The following is a 25,261-nucleotide window of genomic DNA, read 5'->3' as shown; positions in this document are numbered from 1 at the left end:
CAGATAGCTTTGAACATATTTCCATTTTCATGCAGATAGCGGTGTAGATATTTCCATGTTCAAACAGATAGCGGTGTAGATATTTCCACGTTCGTACAGATAGCGGTGCTGATATTTCCATGTTTATACAGGCAGCGGTGTAGATATTTCCATGTTTATACAGATAGCGGTTTAGATATTTCCTTCTTAATACAAATGGCGGTGTATTTATATGTTCATACAGATGGCGGTGTAGATATTTCCATGTTTATACAGATAGCAGTGTAGATATCTCCATCTTAATACAGATGGCTGTGTAGATATTTATATGTTCATACAGATGGCGGTGCAGATATTTCCATGTTCATAAAGATGGCGGTGTAGATATTTCCATGTTTATAGATATAGCGGTGTAGTTATTTCCATGTGTAAAGAGATAGCTGTGTAGATATTTCCATGTATATGCAGATAGCAGTGTAGATATTTCCATTTTCATGCAGATAGCGGAGTAGATATTTCCATGTTCAAACAGATAGCGGTGTAGATATTTCCATGTTCATACAGATAGCGGTGTAGATATTTCCATGTTTATAGAGAAGGCGGTGAATATCTATCCATGTTTACACAGATAGCGGAGTAGATATTTCCATGTTCATCCAGATGGCTGTGTAGATATTTCCATGTTCATACAGATAGCGGTGTAGCTATTTCCATGTTCATGCAGATAGCGGTGTAGATATTTCCATGTTCATACAGATAGCGGTGTAGATATTTCCATGTTCATACAGATAGCAGTGCTGATATTTCCATGTTTATACAGGCAGCGGTGTAGATATTTCCATGTTCTTACAGATTGCGGTGTAGGTATTTCCATGTTTATACAGATAGCGGTGTAGATATTTCCATGTTTATTCAGATAGCGGTGTAGATATCTCCATCTTAATACAGATGGCGGTGTAGATATTTATATGTTCATACAGATGGCGGTGCAGATATTTCCATGTTCATACAGATGGCGGTGTAGATATTTCCATGTTTATAGAGATAGCGATGTAGTTATTTCCATGTGTAAAGAGATAGCTGTGTAGATATTTCCATGTATATGCAGATAGCTGTGTAGATATTTCCATTTTCATGCAGACAGCGGTGTAGATATTTCCATGTTCAAACAGATGGCGGTGTAGATATTTCCATGTTCATACAGATAGCGGTGTAGATATTTCCATGTTCATACAGATAGCGGTGTAGATATTTCCATGTTCATACAGATAGCGGTGAAGATATTTCCATGTTCATACAAATAGCGGTGCTGATATTTCCATGTTTATACAGGTAGTGGTATAGATATTTCCATGTTTATACAGATAGCAGTGGAGATATCTCTATCTTAATACAGATTGCGGTGTAGATATTTATATTTTCATACAGATGGCGGTGCAGATATTTCCATGTTCATACAGATGGCGGTGTAGATATTTCCATGTTCATACAGGTAACGGTGTAGTTATTTCCATGTGTAAAGAGATAGCAGTGTACATATTTAAATGTATATGCAGATAGCAGTGTAGATATTTCCATTTTCATGCAGATAGTGGTGTAGATATTTCCATGTTCAAACAGATAGCGGTGTAGATATTTAAATGTTCATACAGATAGCGGTGTAGATATTTCCATGTTCATAAAGATAGAGGTGTAGATATTTCCATGTTTATACAGATAGCGGTGAAGATGTAAGCATGTTTACACACATAGCGGTGTAGATATTTCCATCTTAATTTAAGATGGCGGAGTAGATATTTATATGTTCATACAGATGGCGGTGCAGATATTTCCGTGTTCATACAGATGGCGGTGTAGATATTTGTATGTTTATAGAGATAGCGCTGTAGTTATTTCCATGTGTAAAGAGATAGCTTTGTAGATATTTCCATGTATATGCAGATTGCTGTGTAGATATTTCCATTTTCATGCAGATAGCGGTGTAGATATTTCCATGTTCAAACAGATAGCGGTGTAGATATTTCCACGTTCATACAGAAAGCAGTGTAGATATTTCCATGTTTATATAGATAGCGGTGAAGATGTATGCATGTTTACACAGATAGCGTTGTAGATATTTCCATCTTCATACAGATAGCTGTGTAGATATATCCATGTTCATACAGATAGCGGTGTAGATATTTCCATCTTCATACAGATGGCGGTGTAGCTATTTCCATGTTCATACAGATAGCGGTGTAGATATTTCCATGTTTATACAGATAGCGGTGAAGATGTATGCATGTTTACCCATATAGCGGTGTAGATATTTCCATGTTCATACAGATAGCGGTGTAGATATTCCCATGTTCATCCCGATGGCTGTGTAGATATATCCATGTTCATACAGATAGCGGTGTAGATATTTCCATGTTCATACAGATAGTGGTGTAGATATTTCCATGTTCATACAGATAGCGGTGTAGCTATTTCCATGTTCATACATATAGCTGTGTAGATATTTCCATGTTCGTACAGATAGCGGTGTAGATATTTCCATGTTCCTACCAATAGCGGTGCTGATATTTCCATGTTTATACAGGTAGCGTTGTAGAAATTTCCATGTTTATACAGATAGCGTTGTAGATATTTCCATGTTCATACAGATAGCGGTGTAGATATTTCCATGTTTATACAGATAGCGGTGAAGATGTATGCATGTTTACACAGATAGCGGTGTATATATTTCCATGTTCATACTGATAGCTGTGTAGATATTTCCATGTTCATCCAGATGGCTCTGTAGATATATCCATGTTCATACAGATAGCGGTGTAGCTATTTCCATGTTCATACAGATAGCGGTGTAGCTATTTCCATGTTCATACAGATAGCGGTGTAGATATTTCCATGTTCATACAGATAGCGGTGTAGATATTTCCATGTTCATACAGATAGCGGTGTAGATATTTCCATGTTCATAGAGATAGCGGTGTAGATATTTCCATGGTCATACAGATAGCGGTGCTGATATTTCCATGTTTATACAGGTAGCGGTGTAGATATTTCCATGTTTATACAGATAGCGGTGTAGATATTTCCAGGTTTATACAGATAGCGGTGTAGATATCTCCATCTTAATATAGATGGCGGTGTAGATATTTAAATGTTCATACAGATGGCGGTGCAGATATTTCCATGTTCATACAGATGGCGGTGTAGCTTTTTCCATGTTTATAGAGATAGCGCTGTACTTATTTCCATGTGTAAAGAGATAGCTTTGTAGATATTTCCATGTATATGCAGATCGCTGTGTAGATATTTCCATTTTCATGTAGATAGCGGTGCAGATATTTTCATGTTCAAACAGATAGCGGTGTAGATATTTCCATGTTCATACAGATAGCAGTGTCGATATTTCCATGTTTATACAGGTAGCGGTGAAGATGTATGCATGTTTACACAGATAGGGGTGTAGATATTTCCATGTTCATACAGATAGCGGTGTAGATATTTCCATGTTCATTCAGATGGCTGTGTAGATATATCCATGTTCATACAGATGGCGGTTAAGATATTTCCATGTTCATACAGATAGCGGTGTAGTTATTTCCATGTTTATACAGATAACGGTGAAGATGTATGCATGTTTACACAGTTGCGGTGTGGATATTTCCATGTTCATCCAGAGGGCTGTGTAGATATATCCATGTTCCTACAGATAGCGGTGTAGATATTTCCATGTTCATACAGATAGCGGTGTAGATATTTCCATGTTCATACAGATAGAGGTGTAGGTATTTCCATGTTCATACAGATAGCGGTGCTGATATTTCCATGTTCATTCAGATAGCGGTGTAGATATTTCAATGTGTAAAGAGATAGCTGTGTAGATATTTCCATCTATATGCAGATAGCTGTGTAGATATTTCCATTTTCATGCAGATAGCTGTGTATATATTTCCATCTTCAAACAGATAGCGGTGTAGATATTTCCATGTTCATAGAGATAGCGGTGTAGATATTTCCATGTTTATACAGATAGCGGTGAAGATGTATGCATGTTTACACAGATAGCGGTGTAGAGATTTCCATGTTCATCCAGAGGGCTGTGTACGTATATCCATGTTCATACAGATAGCGGTGTAGATATTTCCATGTTCATACAGATAGCGGTGTAGATATTTCCATGTTCATACAGATAGCGGTGCTGATATTTCCATGTTTATACAGGTAGCGGTGTAGATATGTCCATGTTTATACAGATAGCGGTGTAGATATTTCCATGTTTATACAGATAGCGGTGTTGATATTTCCATCTTTATACAGATAGCGGTGTAGATATCTCCAACTTAATACAGATGGCGGTGTAGATATTTATATGTTCATACAGATGGCGGTCCAGATATTTCCATGTTCATACAGATGGCGGCGTAGATATTTCCATGTTCATACAGATAGCGGTGTAGTTATTTCCATGTGTAAAGAGATAGCTGTGTAGATATTTCCATCTATATGCAGATAGCTGTGTAGATATTTCCATCTATATGCAGATAGCTGTGTAGACATTTCCATTTTCATGCAGATAGCGGTGTATATATTTCCATCTTCAAACAGATAGCGGTGTAGATATTTCCATGTTCATAGAGATAGCGGTGTAGATATTTCCATGTTTATACAGATAGCGGTGAAGATGTATGCATGTTTAAACAGATAGCGGTGTAGATATTTCCATGTTCATACAGATAGCGTTGTAGATATTTCCATGTTCATAGAGTTAGCGGTGTAGATATTTCCATGTTCATACAGATAGCGGTGTAGTTATTTCCATGTGTAAAGAGATGGCTGTGTAGATATTTAAATGTATATGCAGATAGCATTGTAGATATTACCATATTCATGCAGATAGCGGTGTAGATATTTCCATGTTCAAACAGATAGCGGTGTAGATATTTCCATGTTCATACAGATAGCGGTGTAGATGTTTCCATGTTCATACAGATAGCGGTGTAGATATTTCCATGTTTATACACATAGCGGTGATGTTCTATGCATGTTTACACAGATAGCGGTGTAGATATTTCCATGTTCATCCAGATGGCTGTGAAGATATATCCATGTTCATACAGAGAGTGGTGTAGATATTTCCATGTTCATACAGATAGCGGTGTAGACATTTCCATGTTCATCCAGATGGCTGTGTAGATATATCCATGTTCATACACATAGCGATGTAGATATTTCCATGTTCATTCAGATAGCGGTGTAGATATTTCCATGTTCATACAGATAGCGGTGTAGATATTTCCATGTTGATACAGATAGCGGTGTAGATATTTCCATGTTCATACAGATAGCGGTGTAGATATTTCCATGTTTATACAGATAGCAGTTTAGATATTTCCTTCTTAATACAGATGGCGGTGTAGATATTTATATGTTCATACAGATGGCGGTGCAGATATTTCCATGTTCATACAGATGGCGGTGTAGATATTTCCATGTTCATACAGATAGTGGTGTAGTTATTTCCATGTGTAAAGAGATAGCTGTGTAGATATTTCCATGTATATTCAGATAGCTGTGTAGATATTTCCATTTTCATGCAGCTAGCGGTGTATATATTTCCATCTTCAAACAGATAGCGGTGTAGATATTTCCATGTTCATACAGATAGCGGTGTAGATATTTCCATGTTTCTACAGATAGCGGTGAAGATGTATGCATGTTTACACAGATAGCGGTGTGGATATTTCCTTGTTCATCCAGAGGGCTGTGTAGATATATCCATGTTCATACAGAAAGCGGTGTAGATATTCCCATGTTCATAGAGATAGCGGTGTAGATATTTCCATGTTCATACAGATAGCGGTGTAGATATTTCCATGTTCATAGAGATAGCGGTGTAGATATTTCCATGGTCATACAGATAGCGGTGCTGATATTTCCATGTTTATACAGGTAGCGGTGTAGATATTTCCATGTTTATACAGATAGCGGTGTAGATATTTCCAGGTTTATACAGATAGCGGTGTAGATATCTCCATCTTAATATAGATGGCGGTGTAGATATTTAAATGTTCATACAGATGGCGGTGCAGATATTTCCATGTTCATACAGATGGCGGTGTAGCTTTTTCCATGTTTATAGAGATAGCGCTGTACTTATTTCCATGTGTAAAGAGATAGCTTTGTAGATATTTCCATGTATATGCAGATCGCTGTGTAGATATTTCCATTTTCATGTAGATAGCAGTGCAGATATTTTCATGTTCAAACAGATAGCGGTGTAGATATTTCCATGTTCATACAGATAGCAGTGTCGATATTTCCATGTTTATACAGGTAGCGGTGAAGATGTATGCATGTTTACACAGATAGGGGTGTAGATATTTCCATGTTCATACAGATAGCGGTGTAGATATTTCCATGTTCATCCAGATGGCTGTGTAGATATATCCATGTTCATACAGATGGCGGTTAAGATATTTCCATGTTCATACAGATAGCGGTGTAGTTATTTCCATCTTTATACAGATAACGGTGAAGATGTATGCATGTTTACACAGTTGCAGTGTGGATATTTCCATGTTCATCCAGAGGGCTGTGTAGATATATCCATGTTCATACAGATAGCGGTGTAGATATTTCCATGTTCATACAGATAGCGGTGTAGATATTTCCATGTTCATACAGATAGCGGTGTAGGTATTTCCATGTTCATACAGATAGCGGTGCTGATATTTCCATGTTCATTCAGATAGCGGTGTAGATATTTCAATGTGTAAAGGGATAGCTGTGTAGATATTTCCATCTATATGCAGATAGCTGTGTAGATATTTCCATTTTCATGCAGATAGCTGTGTATATATTTCCATCTTCAAACAGATAGCGGTGTAGATATTTCCATGTTCATAGAGATAGCGGTGTAGATATTTCCATGTTTATACAGATAGCGGTGAAGATGTATGCATGTTTACACAGATAGCGGTGTAGAGATTTCCATGTTCATCCAGAGGGCTGTGTACGTATATCCATGTTCATACAGATACCGGTGTAGATATTTCCATGTTCATACAGATAGCGGTGTAGATATTTCCATGTTCATACAGATAGCGGTGCTGATATTTCCATGTTTATACAGGTAGCGGTGTAGATATGTCCATGTTTATACAGATAGCGGTGTAGATATTTCCATGTTTATACAGATAGCGGTGTTGTTATTTCCATGTTTATACAGATAGCGGTGTAGATATCTCCATCTTAATACAGATGGCGGTGTAGATATTTATATGTTCATACAGATGGCGGTCCAGATATTTCCATGTTCATACAGATGGCGGCGTAGATATTTCCATGTTCATACAGATAGCGGTGTAGTTATTTCCATGTGTAAAGAGATAGCTGTGTAGATATTTCCATCTATATGCAGATAGCTGTGTAGATATTTCCATCTATATGCAGATAGCTGTGTAGATATTTCCATTTTCATGCAGATAGCGGTGTATATATTTCCATCTTCAAACAGATAGCGGTGTAGATATTTCCATGTTCATAGAGATAGCGGTGTAGATATTTCCATGTTTATACAGATAGCGGTGAAGATGTATGCATGTTTAAACAGATAGCGGTGTAGATATTTCCATGTTCATACAGATAGCGTTGTAGATATTTCCATGTTCATAGAGATAGCGGTGTAGATATTTCCATGTTTATACAGATAGCGGTGAAGATGTATGCATGTTTACACAGATAGCGGTGTGGATATTTCCATGTTCATCCAGAGGGCTGTGTAGATATATCCATTTTCATACAGATAGCGGTGTAGATATTTCCATGTTCATACAGATAGCGGTGTAGATATTTCCATGTTCATACAGATAGCGGTGTAGGTATTTCCATGTTCATACAGATAGCGGTGCTGATATTTCCATGTTCATTCAGATAGCGGTGTAGATATTTCAATGTGTAAAGAGATAGCTGTGTAGATATTTCCATCTATATGCAGATAGCTGTGTAGATATTTCCATTTTCATGCAGATAGCTGTGTATATATTTCCATCTTCAAACAGATAGCGGTGTAGATATTTCCATGTTCATAGAGATAGCGGTGTAGATATTTCCATGTTTATACAGATAGCGGTGAAGATGTATGCATGTTTACACAGATAGCGGTGTAGAGATTTCCATGTTCATCCAGAGGGCTGTGTACGTATATCCATGTTCATACAGATAGCGGTGTAGATATTTCCATGTTCATACAGATAGCGGTGTAGATATTTCCATGTTCATACAGATAGCGGTGCTGATATTTCCATGTTTATACAGGTAGCGGTGTAGATATTTCCATGTTTATACAGATAGCGGTGTAGATATTTCCATGTTTATACAGATAGCGGTGTTGATATTTCCATGTTTATACAGATAGCGGTGTAGATATCTCCATCTTAATACAGATGGCGGTGTAGATATTTATATGTTCATACAGATGGCGGTCCAGATATTTCCATGTTCATACAGATGGCGGCGTAGATATTTCCATGTTCATACAGATAGCGGTGTAGTTATTTCCATGTGTAAAGAGATAGCTGTGTAGATATTTCCATCTATATGCAGATAGCTGTGTAGATATTTCCATTTTCATGCAGATAGCGGTGTATATATTTCCATCTTCAAACAGATAGCGGGGTAGATATTTCCATGTTCATAGAGATAGCGGTGTAGATATTTCCATGTTTATACAGATAGCGGTGAAGATGTATGCATGTTTACACAGATAGCGGTGTGGATATTTCCATGTTCATCCAGAGGGCTGTGTAGATATATCCATGTTAATACAGATAGCGGTGTAGATATTTCCATGTTCATACAGATAGCGGTGTAGATATTTCCATGTTCATACAGATAGCGGTGCTGATATTTCCATGTTTATACAGGTAGCGGTGTAGATATTTCCATGTTTATACAGATAGCGGTGTAGATATTTCCATGTTTATACAGATAGCGGTGTAGATATTTCCATGTTTATACAGATAGCGGTGTAGATATCTCCATCTTAATACAGATGGCGGTGTAGATATTTATATGTTCATACAGATGGCGGTGCAGATATTTCCATGTTCATACAGATGGCGGTGTAGATATTTCCATGTTCATACAGATGGCGGTGAAGATATTTCCATGTTTATACAGATAGCGGTTTAGATATTTCCTTCTTAATACAGATGGCGGTGTAGATATTTATATGTTCATACAGATGGCGGTGCAGATATTTCCATGTTCAAACAGATGGCGGTGTAGATATTTCCATGTTTATAGATATAGCGGTGTAGTTATTTCCATGTGTAAAGAGATAGCTGTGTAGATATTTCCATGTATATGCAGATAGCTTTGTAGATATTTCCATTTTCATGCAGATAGCGGTGTAGATATTTCCATGTTCAAACAGATAGCGGTGTAGATATTTCCATGTTCATACAGATAGCGGTGCTGATATTTCCATGTTTATACAGGCAGCGGTGTAGATATTTCCATGTTTATACAGATAGCGGTTTAGATATTTCCTTCTTAATACAGATGGCGGTGTATTTATATGTTCATACAGATGGCGGTGTAGATATTTCCATGTTTATACAGATAGCAGTGTAGATATCTCCATCTTAATACAGATGGCGGTGTAGATATTTATATGTTCATACAGATGGCGGTGCAGATATTTCCATGTTCATGCAGATGGCGGTGTAGATATTTCCATGTTCATACAGATAGCGGTGTAGTTATTTCCATGTGTAAAGACATAGCTGTGTAGATATTTCCATCTATATGCAGATAGCTGTGTAGATATTTCCATTTTCATGCAGATAGCGGTGTATATATTTCCATCTTCAAACAGATAGCGGTGTAGATATTTCCATGTTCATAGAGATAGCGGTGTAGGTATTTCCATGTTTTTACAGATAGCCGTGAAGATGTATGCACGTTTACACAGATAGCGGTGTGGATATTTCCATGTTCATCCAGAGGGCTGTGTAGATATATCCATGTTCATACAGATAGCGGTGTAGATATTTCCATGTTCATACAGATAGCGGTGCTGATATTTCCATGTTTATACAGGTAGCGGTGTAGATATTTCCATGTTTATGCAGATAGCGGTGTAGATATTTCCATGTTTATACAGATAGCGGTGTAGATATTTCCATGTTTATACAGATAGCGGTGTAGATATCTCCATCTTAATACAGAAGGCGGTGTAGATATTTATATGTTCATAAAGATGGCGGTGCAGATATTTCCATGTTCATACAGATGGCGGTGTAGATATTTCCATGTTCATACAGATAGCGGTGTAGTTATTTCCATGTGTAAAGAGATAGCTGTGTAGATATTTCCATGTATATGCAGATAGCTTTGAACATATTTCCATTTTCATGCAGATAGCGGTGTAGATATTTCCATGTTCAAACAGATAGCGGTGTAGATATTTCCACGTTCGTACAGATAGCGGTGCTGATATTTCCATGTTTATACAGGCAGCGGTGTAGATATTTCCATGTTTATACAGATAGCGGTTTAGATATTTCCTTCTTAATACAAATGGCGGTGTATTTATATGTTCATACAGATGGCGGTGTAGATATTTCCATGTTTATACAGATAGCAGTGTAGATATCTCCATCTTAATACAGATGGCTGTGTAGATATTTATATGTTCATACAGATGGCGGTGCAGATATTTCCATGTTCATAAAGATGGCGGTGTAGATATTTCCATGTTTATAGATATAGCGGTGTAGTTATTTCCATGTGTAAAGAGATAGCTGTGTAGATATTTCCATGTATATGCAGATAGCAGTGTAGATATTTCCATTTTCATGCAGATAGCGGAGTAGATATTTCCATGTTCAAACAGATAGCGGTGTAGATATTTCCATGTTCATACAGATAGCGGTGTAGATATTTCCATGTTTATAGAGAAGGCGGTGAATATCTATCCATGTTTACACAGATAGCGGAGTAGATATTTCCATGTTCATCCAGATGGCTGTGTAGATATTTCCATGTTCATACAGATAGCGGTGTAGCTATTTCCATGTTCATGCAGATAGCGGTGTAGATATTTCCATGTTCATACAGATAGCGGTGTAGATATTTCCATGTTCATACAGATAGCAGTGCTGATATTTCCATGTTTATACAGGCAGCGGTGTAGATATTTCCATGTTCTTACAGATTGCGGTGTAGGTATTTCCATGTTTATACAGATAGCGGTGTAGATATTTCCATGTTTATTCAGATAGCGGTGTAGATATCTCCATCTTAATACAGATGGCGGTGTAGATATTTATATGTTCATACAGATGGCGGTGCAGATATTTCCATGTTCATACAGATGGCGGTGTAGATATTTCCATGTTTATAGAGATAGCGATGTAGTTATTTCCATGTGTAAAGAGATAGCTGTGTAGATATTTCCATGTATATGCAGATAGCTGTGTAGATATTTCCATTTTCATGCAGACAGCGGTGTAGATATTTCCATGTTCAAACAGATGGCGGTGTAGATATTTCCATGTTCATACAGATAGCGGTGTAGATATTTCCATGTTCATACAGATAGCGGTGTAGATATTTCCATGTTCATACAGATAGCGGTGAAGATATTTCCATGTTCATACAAATAGCGGTGCTGATATTTCCATGTTTATACAGGTAGTGGTATAGATATTTCCATGTTTATACAGATAGCAGTGGAGATATCTCTATCTTAATACAGATTGCGGTGTAGATATTTATATTTTCATACAGATGGCGGTGCAGATATTTCCATGTTCATACAGATGGCGGTGTAGATATTTCCATGTTCATACAGGTAACGGTGTAGTTATTTCCATGTGTAAAGAGATAGCAGTGTACATATTTAAATGTATATGCAGATAGCAGTGTAGATATTTCCATTTTCATGCAGATAGTGGTGTAGATATTTCCATGTTCAAACAGATAGCGGTGTAGATATTTAAATGTTCATACAGATAGCGGTGTAGATATTTCCATGTTCATAAAGATAGAGGTGTAGATATTTCCATGTTTATACAGATAGCGGTGAAGATGTAAGCATGTTTACACACATAGCGGTGTAGATATTTCCATCTTAATTTAAGATGGCGGAGTAGATATTTATATGTTCATACAGATGGCGGTGCAGATATTTCCGTGTTCATACAGATGGCGGTGTAGATATTTGTATGTTTATAGAGATAGCGCTGTAGTTATTTCCATGTGTAAAGAGATAGCTTTGTAGATATTTCCATGTATATGCAGATTGCTGTGTAGATATTTCCATTTTCATGCAGATAGCGGTGTAGATATTTCCATGTTCAAACAGATAGCGGTGTAGATATTTCCACGTTCATACAGAAAGCAGTGTAGATATTTCCATGTTTATATAGATAGCGGTGAAGATGTATGCATGTTTACACAGATAGCGTTGTAGATATTTCCATCTTCATACAGATAGCGGTGTAGATATATCCATGTTCATACAGATAGCGGTGTAGATATTTCCATCTTCATACAGATGGCGGTGTAGCTATTTCCATGTTCATACAGATAGCGGTGTAGATATTTCCATGTTTATACAGATAGCGGTGAAGATGTATGCATGTTTACCCATATAGCGGTGTAGATATTTCCATGTTCATACAGATAGCGGTGTAGATATTCCCATGTTCATCCCGATGGCTGTGTAGATATATCCATGTTCATACAGATAGCGGTGTAGATATTTCCATGTTCATACAGATAGTGGTGTAGATATTTCCATGTTCATACAGATAGCGGTGTAGCTATTTCCATGTTCATACATATAGCTGTGTAGATATTTCCATGTTCGTACAGATAGCGGTGTAGATATTTCCATGTTCCTACCAATAGCGGTGCTGATATTTCCATGTTTATACAGGTAGCGGTGTAGAAATTTCCATGTTTATACAGATAGCGTTGTAGATATTTCCATGTTCATACAGATAGCGGTGTAGATATTTCCATGTTTATACAGATAGCGGTGAAGATGTATGCATGTTTACACAGATAGCGGTGTATATATTTCCATGTTCATACTGATAGCTGTGTAGATATTTCCATGTTCATCCAGATGGCTCTGTAGATATATCCATGTTCATACAGATAGCGGTGTAGCTATTTCCATGTTCATACAGATAGCGGTGTAGCTATTTCCATGTTCATACAGATAGCGGTGTAGATATTTCCATGTTCATACAGATAGCGGTGTAGATATTTCCATGTTCATACAGATAGCGGTGTAGATATTTCCATGTTCATAGAGATAGCGGTGTAGATATTTCCATGGTCATACAGATAGCGGTGCTGATATTTCCATGTTTATACAGGTAGCGGTGTAGATATTTCCATGTTTATACAGATAGCGGTGTAGATATTTCCAGGTTTATACAGATAGCGGTGTAGATATCTCCATCTTAATATAGATGGCGGTGTAGATATTTAAATGTTCATACAGATGGCGGTGCAGATATTTCCATGTTCATACAGATGGCGGTGTAGCTTTTTCCATGTTTATAGAGATAGCGCTGTACTTATTTCCATGTGTAAAGAGATAGCTTTGTAGATATTTCCATGTATATGCAGATCGCTGTGTAGATATTTCCATTTTCATGTAGATAGCGGTGCAGATATTTTCATGTTCAAACAGATAGCGGTGTAGATATTTCCATGTTCATACAGATAGCAGTGTCGATATTTCCATGTTTATACAGGTAGCGGTGAAGATGTATGCATGTTTACACAGATAGGGGTGTAGATATTTCCATGTTCATACAGATAGCGGTGTAGATATTTCCATGTTCATTCAGATGGCTGTGTAGATATATCCATGTTCATACAGATGGCGGTTAAGATATTTCCATGTTCATACAGATAGCGGTGTAGTTATTTCCATGTTTATACAGATAACGGTGAAGATGTATGCATGTTTACACAGTTGCGGTGTGGATATTTCCATGTTCATCCAGAGGGCTGTGTAGATATATCCATGTTCCTACAGATAGCGGTGTAGATATTTCCATGTTCATACAGATAGCGGTGTAGATATTTCCATGTTCATACAGATAGAGGTGTAGGTATTTCCATGTTCATACAGATAGCGGTGCTGATATTTCCATGTTCATTCAGATAGCGGTGTAGATATTTCAATGTGTAAAGAGATAGCTGTGTAGATATTTCCATCTATATGCAGATAGCTGTGTAGATATTTCCATTTTCATGCAGATAGCTGTGTATATATTTCCATCTTCAAACAGATAGCGGTGTAGATATTTCCATGTTCATAGAGATAGCGGTGTAGATATTTCCATGTTTATACAGATAGCGGTGAAGATGTATGCATGTTTACACAGATAGCGGTGTAGAGATTTCCATGTTCATCCAGAGGGCTGTGTACGTATATCCATGTTCATACAGATAGCGGTGTAGATATTTCCATGTTCATACAGATAGCGGTGTAGATATTTCCATGTTCATACAGATAGCGGTGCTGATATTTCCATGTTTATACAGGTAGCGGTGTAGATATGTCCATGTTTATACAGATAGCGGTGTAGATATTTCCATGTTTATACAGATAGCGGTGTTGATATTTCCATGTTTATACAGATAGCGGTGTAGATATCTCCAACTTAATACAGATGGCGGTGTAGATATTTATATGTTCATACAGATGGCGGTCCAGATATTTCCATGTTCATACAGATGGCGGCGTAGATATTTCCATGTTCATACAGATAGCGGTGTAGTTATTTCCATGTGTAAAGAGATAGCTGTGTAGATATTTCCATCTATATGCAGATAGCTGTGTAGATATTTCCATCTATATGCAGATAGCTGTGTAGACATTTCCATTTTCATGCAGATAGCGGTGTATATATTTCCATCTTCAAACAGATAGCGGTGTAGATATTTCCATGTTCATAGAGATAGCGGTGTAGATATTTCCATGTTTATACAGATAGCGGTGAAGATGTATGCATGTTTAAACAGATAGCGGTGTAGATATTTCCATGTTCATACAGATAGCGTTGTAGATATTTCCATGTTCATAGAGTTAGCGGTGTAGATATTTCCATGTTCATACAGATAGCGGTGTAGTTATTTCCATGTGTAAAGAGATGGCTGTGTAGATATTTAAATGTATATGCAGATAGCATTGTAGATATTACCATATTCATGCAGATAGCGGTGTAGATATTTCCATGTTCAAACAGATAGCGGTGTAGATATTTCCATGTTCATACAGATAGCGGTGTAGATGTTTCCATGTTCATACAGATAGCGGTGTAGATATTTCCATGTTTATACACATAGCGGTGATGTTCTATGCATGTTTACACAGATAGCGGTGTAGATATTTCCATGTTCATCCAGATGGCTGTGAAGATATATCCATGTTCATACAGAGAGTGGTGTAGATATTTCCATGTTCATACAGATAGCGGTGTAGACATTTCCATGTTCATCCAGATGGCTGTGTAGATATATCCATGTTCATACACATAGCGATGTAGATATTTCCATGTTCATTCAGATAGCGGTGTAGATATTTCCATGTTCATACAGATAGCGGTGTAGATATTTCCATGTTGATACAGATAGCGGTGTAGATATTTCCATGTTCATACAGATAGCGGTGTAGATATTTCCATGTTTATACAGATAGCAGTTTAGATATTTCCTTCTTAATACAGATGGCGGTGTAGATATTTATATGTTCATACAGATGGCGGTGCAGATATTTCCATGTTCATACAGATGGCGGTGTAGATATTTCCATGTTCATACAGATAGTGGTGTAGTTATTTCCATGTGTAAAGAGATAGCTGTGTAGATATTTCCATGTATATTCAGATAGCTGTGTAGATATTTCCATTTTCATGCAGCTAGCGGTGTATATATTTCCATCTTCAAACAGATAGCGGTGTAGATATTTCCATGTTCATACAGATAGCGGTGTAGATATTTCCATGTTTCTACAGATAGCGGTGAAGATGTATGCATGTTTACACAGATAGCGGTGTGGATATTTCCTTGTTCATCCAGAGGGCTGTGTAGATATATCCATGTTCATACAGAAAGCGGTGTAGATATTCCCATGTTCATACAGATAGCGGTGTAGATATTTCCATGTTCATACAGATAGCGGTGTAGATATTTCCATGTTCATAGAGATAGCGGTGTAGATATTTCCATGGTCATACAGATAGCGGTGCTGATATTTCCATGTTTATACAGGTAGCGGTGTAGATATTTCCATGTTTATACAGATAGCGGTGTAGATATTTCCAGGTTTATACAGATAGCGGTGTAGATATCTCCATCTTAATATAGATGGCGGTGTAGATATTTAAATGTTCATACAGATGGCGGTGCAGATATTTCCATGTTCATACAGATGGCGGTGTAGCTTTTTCCATGTTTATAGAGATAGCGCTGTACTTATTTCCATGTGTAAAGAGATAGCTTTGTAGATATTTCCATGTATATGCAGATCGCTGTGTAGATATTTCCATTTTCATGTAGATAGCAGTGCAGATATTTTCATGTTCAAACAGATAGCGGTGTAGATATTTCCATGTTCATACAGATAGCAGTGTCGATATTTCCATGTTTATACAGGTAGCGGTGAAGATGTATGCATGTTTACACAGATAGGGGTGTAGATATTTCCATGTTCATACAGATAGCGGTGTAGATATTTCCATGTTCATCCAGATGGCTGTGTAGATATATCCATGTTCATACAGATGGCGGTTAAGATATTTCCATGTTCATACAGATAGCGGTGTAGTTATTTCCATCTTTATACAGATAACGGTGAAGATGTATGCATGTTTACACAGTTGCAGTGTGGATATTTCCATGTTCATCCAGAGGGCTGTGTAGATATATCCATGTTCATACAGATAGCGGTGTAGATATTTCCATGTTCATACAGATAGCGGTGTAGATATTTCCATGTTCATACAGATAGCGGTGTAGGTATTTCCATGTTCATACAGATAGCGGTGCTGATATTTCCATGTTCATTCAGATAGCGGTGTAGATATTTCAATGTGTAAAGGGATAGCTGTGTAGATATTTCCATCTATATGCAGATAGCTGTGTAGATATTTCCATTTTCAGGCAGATAGCTGTGTATATATTTCCATCTTCAAACAGATAGCGGTGTAGATATTTCCATGTTCATAGAGATAGCGGTGTAGATATTTCCATGTTTATACAGATAGCGGTGAAGATGTATGCATGTTTACACAGATAGCGGTGTAGAGATTTCCATGTTCATCCAGAGGGCTGTGTACGTATATCCATGTTCATACAGATACCGGTGTAGATATTTCCATGTTCATACAGATAGCGGTGTAGATATTTCCATGTTCATACAGATAGCGGTGCTGATATTTCCATGTTTATACAGGTAGCGGTGTAGATATGTCCATGTTTATACAGATAGCGGTGTAGATATTTCCATGTTTATACAGATAGCGGTGTTGTTATTTCCATGTTTATACAGATAGCGGTGTAGATATCTCCATCTTAATACAGATGGCGGTGTAGATATTTATATGTTCATACAGATGGCGGTCCAGATATTTCCATGTTCATACAGATGGCGGCGTAGATATTTCCATGTTCATACAGATAGCGGTGTAGTTATTTCCATGTGTAAAGAGATAGCTGTGTAGATATTTCCATCTATATGCAGATAGCTGTGTAGATATTTCCATCTATATGCAGATAGCTGTGTAGATATTTCCATTTTCATGCAGATAGCGGTGTATATATTTCCATCTTCAAACAGATAGCGGTGTAGATATTTCCATGTTCATAGAGATAGCGGTGTAGATATTTCCATGTTTATACAGATAGCGGTGAAGATGTATGCATGTTTAAACAGATAGCGGTGTAGATATTTCCATGTTCATACAGATAGCGTTGTAGATATTTCCATGTTCATAGAGATAGCGGTGTAGATATTTCCATGTTTATACAGATAGCGGTGAAGATGTATGCATGTTTACACAGATAGCGGTGTGGATATTTCCATGTTCATCCAGAGGGCTGTGTAGATATATCCATTTTCATACAGATAGCGGTGTAGATATTTCCATGTTCATACAGATAGCGGTGTAGATATTTCCATGTTCATACAGATAGCGGTGTAGGTATTTCCATGTTCATACAGATAGCGGTGCTGATATTTCCATGTTCATTCAGATAGCGGTGTAGATATTTCAATGTGTAAAGAGATAGCTGTGTAGATATTTCCATCTATATGCAGATAGCTGTGTAGATATTTCCATTTTCATGCAGATAGCTGTGTATATATTTCCATCTTCAAACAGATAGCGGTGTAGATATTTCCATGTTCATAGAGATAGCGGTGTAGATATTTCCATGTTTATACAGATAGCGGTGAAGATGTATGCATGTTTACACAGATAGCGGTGTAGAGATTTCCATGTTCATCCAGAGGGCTGTGTACGTATATCCATGTTCATACAGATAGCGGTGTAGATATTTCCATGTTCATACAGATAGCGGTGTAGATATTTCCATGTTCATACAGATAGCGGTGCTGATATTTCCATGTTTATACAGGTAGCGGTGTAGATATTTCCATGTTTATACAGATAGCGGTGTAGATATTTCCATGTTTATACAGATAGCGGTGTTGATATTTCCATGTTTATACAGATAGCGGTGTAGATATCTCCATCTTAATACAGATGGCGGTGTAGATATTTATATGTTCATACAGATGGCGGTCCAGATATTTCCATGTTCATACAGATGGCGGCGTAGATATTTCCATGTTCATACAGATAGCGGTGTAGTTATTTCCATGTGTAAAGAGATAGCTGTGTAGATATTTCCATCTATATGCAGATAGCTGTGTAGATATTTCCATTTTCATGCAGATAGCGGTGTATATATTTCCATCTTCAAACAGATAGCGGGGTAGATATTTCCATGTTCATAGAGATAGCGGTGTAGATATTTCCATGTTTATACAGATAGCGGTGAAGATGTATGCATGTTTACACAGATAGCGGTGTGGATATTTCCATGTTCATCCAGAGGGCTGTGTAGATATATCCATGTTAATACAGATAGCGGTGTAGATATTTCCATGTTCATACAGATAGCGGTGTAGATATTTCCATGTTCATACAGATAGCGGTGCTGATATTTCCATGTTTATACAGGTAGCGGTGTAGATATTTCCATGTTTATACAGATAGCGGTGTAGATATTTCCATGTTTATACAGATAGCGGTGTAGATATTTCCATGTTTATACAGATAGCGGTGTAGATATCTCCATCTTAATACAGATGGCGGTGTAGATATTTATATGTTCATACAGATGGCGGTGCAGATATTTCCATGTTCATACAGATGGCGGTGTAGATATTTCCATGTTCATACAGATGGCGGTGAAGATATTTCCATGTTTATACAGATAGCGGTTTAGATATTTCCTTCTTAATACAGATGGCGGTGTAGATATTTATATGTTCATACAGATGGCGGTGCAGATATTTCCATGTTCAAACAGATGGCGGTGTAGATATTTCCATGTTTATAGATATAGCGGTGTAGTTATTTCCATGTGTAAAGAGATAGCTGTGTAGATATTTCCATGTATATGCAGATAGCTTTGTAGATATTTCCATTTTCATGCAGATAGCGGTGTAGATATTTCCATGTTCAAACAGATAGCGGTGTAGATATTTCCATGTTCATACAGATAGCGGTGCTGATATTTCCATGTTTATACAGGCAGCGGTGTAGATATTTCCATGTTTATACAGATAGCGGTTTAGATATTTCCTTCTTAATACAGATGGCGGTGTATTTATATGTTCATACAGATGGCGGTGTAGATATTTCCATGTTTATACAGATAGCAGTGTAGATATCTCCATCTTAATACAGATGGCGGTGTAGATATTTATATGTTCATACAGATGGCGGTGCAGATATTTCCATGTTCATGCAGATGGCGGTGTAGATATTTCCATGTTCATACAGATAGCGGTGTAGTTATTTCCATGTGTAAAGACATAGCTGTGTAGATATTTCCATCTATATGCAGATAGCTGTGTAGATATTTCCATTTTCATGCAGATAGCGGTGTATATATTTCCATCTTCAAACAGATAGCGGTGTAGATATTTCCATGTTCATAGAGATAGCGGTGTAGGTATTTCCATGTTTTTACAGATAGCCGTGAAGATGTATGCACGTTTACACAGATAGCGGTGTGGATATTTCCATGTTCATCCAGAGGGCTGTGTAGATATATCCATGTTCATACAGATAGCGGTGTAGATATTTCCTTGTTCATACAGATAGCAGTGAAGATATTTCCATGTTCATACAGACAGCGGTGCTGATATTTCCATGTTTATACAGGTAGCGGTGTAGATATCTTCATGTTTATACAGATAGCGGTGTAGATATTTCCATGTTTATACAGATAGCGGTGTAGATATTTCCATTTTCATGCAGATAGCGGTGTAGATATTTCCATGTTCAAACAGATAGCGGTGTAGATATTTCCATGTTCATACAGATAGCGGTGCAGATATTTCCATGTTCATACAGATAGTAGTGTAGAAATTTCCATGTTTATACACATAGCGGTGAAGATGTATGCATGTTTACACAGATAGCGGTGTAGATATTTCCATGTTCATCCAGATGGCTTTGTAGATATATCCATGTTCATACACATAGCGGTGTAGATATTTCCATGTTCATACAGATAGCGGTGTAGTTATTTCCATGTGTAAAGAGATTGCTGTTTAGATATTTCCATCTATATGCAGATAGCTGTGTAGATATTTCCATTTTCATGCAGATAGCGATGTATATATTTCCATCTTCAAACAGATAGCGGTGTAGATATTTCCATGTTCATACAGATAGCGGTGTAGATATTTCCATGTTTATACAGATAGCGGTGAAGATGTATGCATGTTTACACAGATAGCGGTGTGGATATTTCCGTGTTCATCCAGAGGGCTGTGTAGATATATCCATGTTCATACAGATAGCGGTGTAGATATTTCCATGTTCATACAGATAGCGGTGTAGGTATTTCCATGTTCATACAGATAGCGGTGCTGATATTTCCATGTTCATTCAGATAGCGGTGTAGATATTTCAATGTGCAAAGAGATAGCTGTGTACATATTTCCATCTATATGCAGATAGCTGTGTAGATATTTCCATTTTCATGCAGATAGCTGTGTATATATTTCCATCTTCAAACAGATAGCGGTGTAGATATTTCCATGTTCATAGAGATAGCGGTGTAGATATTTCCATGTTTATACAGATAGCGGTGAAGATGTATGCATGTTTACACAGATAGCCGTGTAGAGATTTCCATGTTCATCCAGAGGGCTGTGTACGTATATCCATGTTCATACAGATAGCGGTGTAGATATTTCCATGTTCATACAGATAGCGGTGTAGATATTTCCATGTTCATACAGATAGCGGTGCTGATATTTCCATGTTCATACAGATAGCGGTGCTGATATTTCCATGTTTATACAGATAGCGGTGTAGATATTTCCATGTTTATACAGATAGCGGTGTTGATATTTCCATGTTTATGCAGATAGCGGTGTAGATATCTCCATCTTAATACAGATGGCGGTGTAGATATTTATATGTTCATACAGATGGCGGTGCAGATATTTCCATGTTCATACAGATGGCGGTTTAGATATTTCCATGTTTATAGAGATAGCGGTGTAGTTATTTCCATGTGTAAAGAGATAGCTGTGTAGATATTTCCATGTATATGCAGATAGCTGTGTAGATATTTCCATTTTAATGCAGACAGCGGTGTAGATATTTCCATGTTCAAACAGATAGCGGTGTACATATTTCCATGTTCATACAGATAGCGGTGTAGATATTTCCATGTTCATACAGATAGCGGTGTAGATATTTCCAGGTTCATACAGATAGCGGTGCTGATATTTCCATGTTTATACAGGTAGCGGTGTAGAAATTTCCATTTTTATACAGATAGCGGTGTAGATATTTCCATGTTTATACAGATAGCGGTGTAGATATTTCCATGTTTATTCAGATAGCGGTGTAGATATCTCCATCTTAATAGAGATGGCGGTGTAGATATTTATATGTTCATACAGATGGCGGTGCAGATATTTCCATGTTCATACAGATGGCGGTGTAGGTATTTCCATGTTCATACAGATAGCGGTGTAGTTATTTCCATGTGTAAAGAGATAGCTGTGTAGATATTTCCATCTATATGCAGAGAGCTGTGTAGATATTTCCATTTTCATGCAGATAGCGGTGTATACATTTCCATCTTCAAACAGATAATGTTGTAGATATTTCCATGTTCATACAGATAGCGGTGTAGATATTTCCATGTTTACACAGATAGCGGTGAAGATGTAAGCATGTTTACACAGATAGCGGTGTAGATATTTCCATGTTCATACAGATAGCGGTGTAGATATTTCCATGTTCATACAGATAGCGGTGCTGGTATTTCCATGTTCATCCAGATGGCTGTGTAGTTATTTCCATGTTCATACAGATAGCGGTGTAGTTATTTCTATGTGTAAAGACATAGCTGTGTAGATATTTCCATCTATATGCAGATAGCTGTGTAGATATTTCCATTTTCATGCAGATAGCGGTGTATATATTTCCATCTTCAAACAGATAGCGGAGTAGTTATTTCCATGTTCATAGAGATAGCGGTGTAGGTATTTCCATGTTTTTACAGATAGCGGTGAAGATGTATGCACGTTTACACAGATAGCGGTGTGGATATTTCCATGTTCATCCAGAGGGCTGTGTAGATATATCCATGTTCATACAGATAGCGGTGTAGATATTTCCTTGTTCATACAGATAGCAGTGTAGATATTTCCATGTTCATACAGACAGCGGTGCTGATATTTCCATGTTTATACAGGTAGCGGTGTAGATATCTCCATGTTTATACAGATAGCGGTGTAGATATTTCCATGTTTATACAGATAGCGGTGTAGATATTTCCATGTTTATACAGATAGCGGTGTAGATATCTCCATCTTAATATAGATGGCGGTGTAGATATTTATATGTTCATACAGATGGCGGTGCAGATATTTACATGTTCATACAGATGGCGGTGTAGATATTTCCATGTTCATACAGATAGCGGTGTAGTTATTTCCATGTGTAAAGAGATAGCTGTGTAGATATTTCCATGTATATGCAGATAGCAGTGTAGATATTTCAATTTTCATGCAGATAGCGGTGTAGATATTTCCATGTTCAAACAGATAGCGGTGTAGATATTTCCATGTTCATACAGATAGCGGTGCAGATATTTCCATGTTCATACAGAGAGTAGTGTAGATATTTCCATGTTTATACACATAGCGGTGAAGATGTATGCATGTTTACACAGATAGCGGTGTAGATATTTCCATGTTCATCCAGATGGCTTTGTAGATATATCCATGTTCATACACATAGCGGTGTAGATATTTCCATGTTCATACAGATAGCGGTGTAGTTATTTCCATGTGTAAAGAGATTGCTGTGTAGATATTTCCATCTATATGCAGATAGCTGTGTAGATATTTCCATTTTCATGCAGATAGCGATGTATATATTTCCATCTTCAAACAGATAGCGGTGTAGATATTTCCATGTTCATACAGATAGCGGTGTAGATATTTCCATGTTTATACAGATAGCGGTGAAGATGTATGCATGTTTACACAGATAGTGGTGTGGATATTTCCGTGTTCATCCAGAGGGCTGTGTAGATATATCCATGTTCATACAGATAGCGGTGTAGATATTTCCATGTTCATACAGATAGCGGTGTAGCTATTTCCATGTTCATACAGATAGCGGTGCTGATATTTCCATGTTCATTCAGATAGCGGTGTAGATATTTCAATGTGTAAAGAGATAGCTGTGTAGATATTTCCATCTATATGCAGATAGCTGTGTAGATATTTCCATTTTCATGCAGATAGCTGTGTATATATTTCCATCTTCAAACAGATAGCGGTGTAGATATTTCCATGTTCATAGAGATAGCGGTGTAGATATTTCCATGTTTATACAGATAGCGGTGAAGATGTATGAATGTTTACACAGATAGCCGTGTAGAGATTTCCATGTTCATCCAGAGGGCTGTGTACGTATATCGATGTTCATACAGATAGCGGTGTAGATATTTCCATGTTCATACAGATAGCGGTGTAGATATTTCCATGTTCATACAGATAGCGGTGCTGATATTTCCATGTTTATACAGGTAGCGGTGTAGATATTTCCATGTTTATACAGATAGCGGTGTAGATATTTCCATGTTTATACAGATAGCGGTGTAGATATTTCCATGTTCATACAGATAGCGGTGTAGATATTTCCATGTTCATCCAGATCGCTGTGTAGATATATCCATGTTCATACAGATAGCGGTGTAGATATTTCCATGTTCATACAGATAGTGGTGTAGTTATTTCCATGTGTAAAGAGATAGCTGTGTAGATATTTAAATGTATATGCAGATAGCAGTGTAGATATTTCCATTTTCATGCAGATAGCGGTGTAGTTATTTCCATGTCCAAACAGGTAGCGGTGTCGGTATTTCCATGTTCATACAGATAGCGGTTTAGATATTTCCATGTTCATACCGATAGCGGTGAAGATATTTCCATGTTTATACTGATAGTGGTGAAGATGTATGCATGTTTACACAGATAGCGGTGTAGATATTTCCATGTTCATTCAGATGGCTGTGTAGATATATCCATGTTCATACAGATAGCGGTGTAGATATTTCCATGTTCATACAGATAGCGGTGTAGATATTTCCATGTTCATCCAGATTGCTGTGTAGATATATCCATGTTCATACAGACAGCGGTGTAGATATTTCCATGTTCATACAGATAGCGGTGTAGCTATTTCCATTTTCATACACATAACGGTGTAGCTATTTCCATGTTCATACAGATAGCAGTGTAGATATTTCCATGTTCATACAGATAGCGGTGTAGTTATTTCCATTTTCATACAGAGAGCGGTGCCGATATTTCCGTGTTTATACAGATAGCGGTTTAGATATTTCCTTCTTAATACAGATGGCGGTGTAGATATTTATATGTTCAAACAGATGGCGGTGCAGATATTTCCATGTTCAT

This window comes from Gorilla gorilla, chromosome X, assembly GCF_029281585.2.
Source record: "Gorilla gorilla gorilla isolate KB3781 chromosome X, NHGRI_mGorGor1-v2.1_pri, whole genome shotgun sequence".
Taxonomy (NCBI): domain Eukaryota; kingdom Metazoa; phylum Chordata; class Mammalia; order Primates; family Hominidae; genus Gorilla; species Gorilla gorilla.
The sequence above is the reverse complement of the archived record's forward strand: the minus strand, read 5'-3'. Positions refer to the sequence as shown.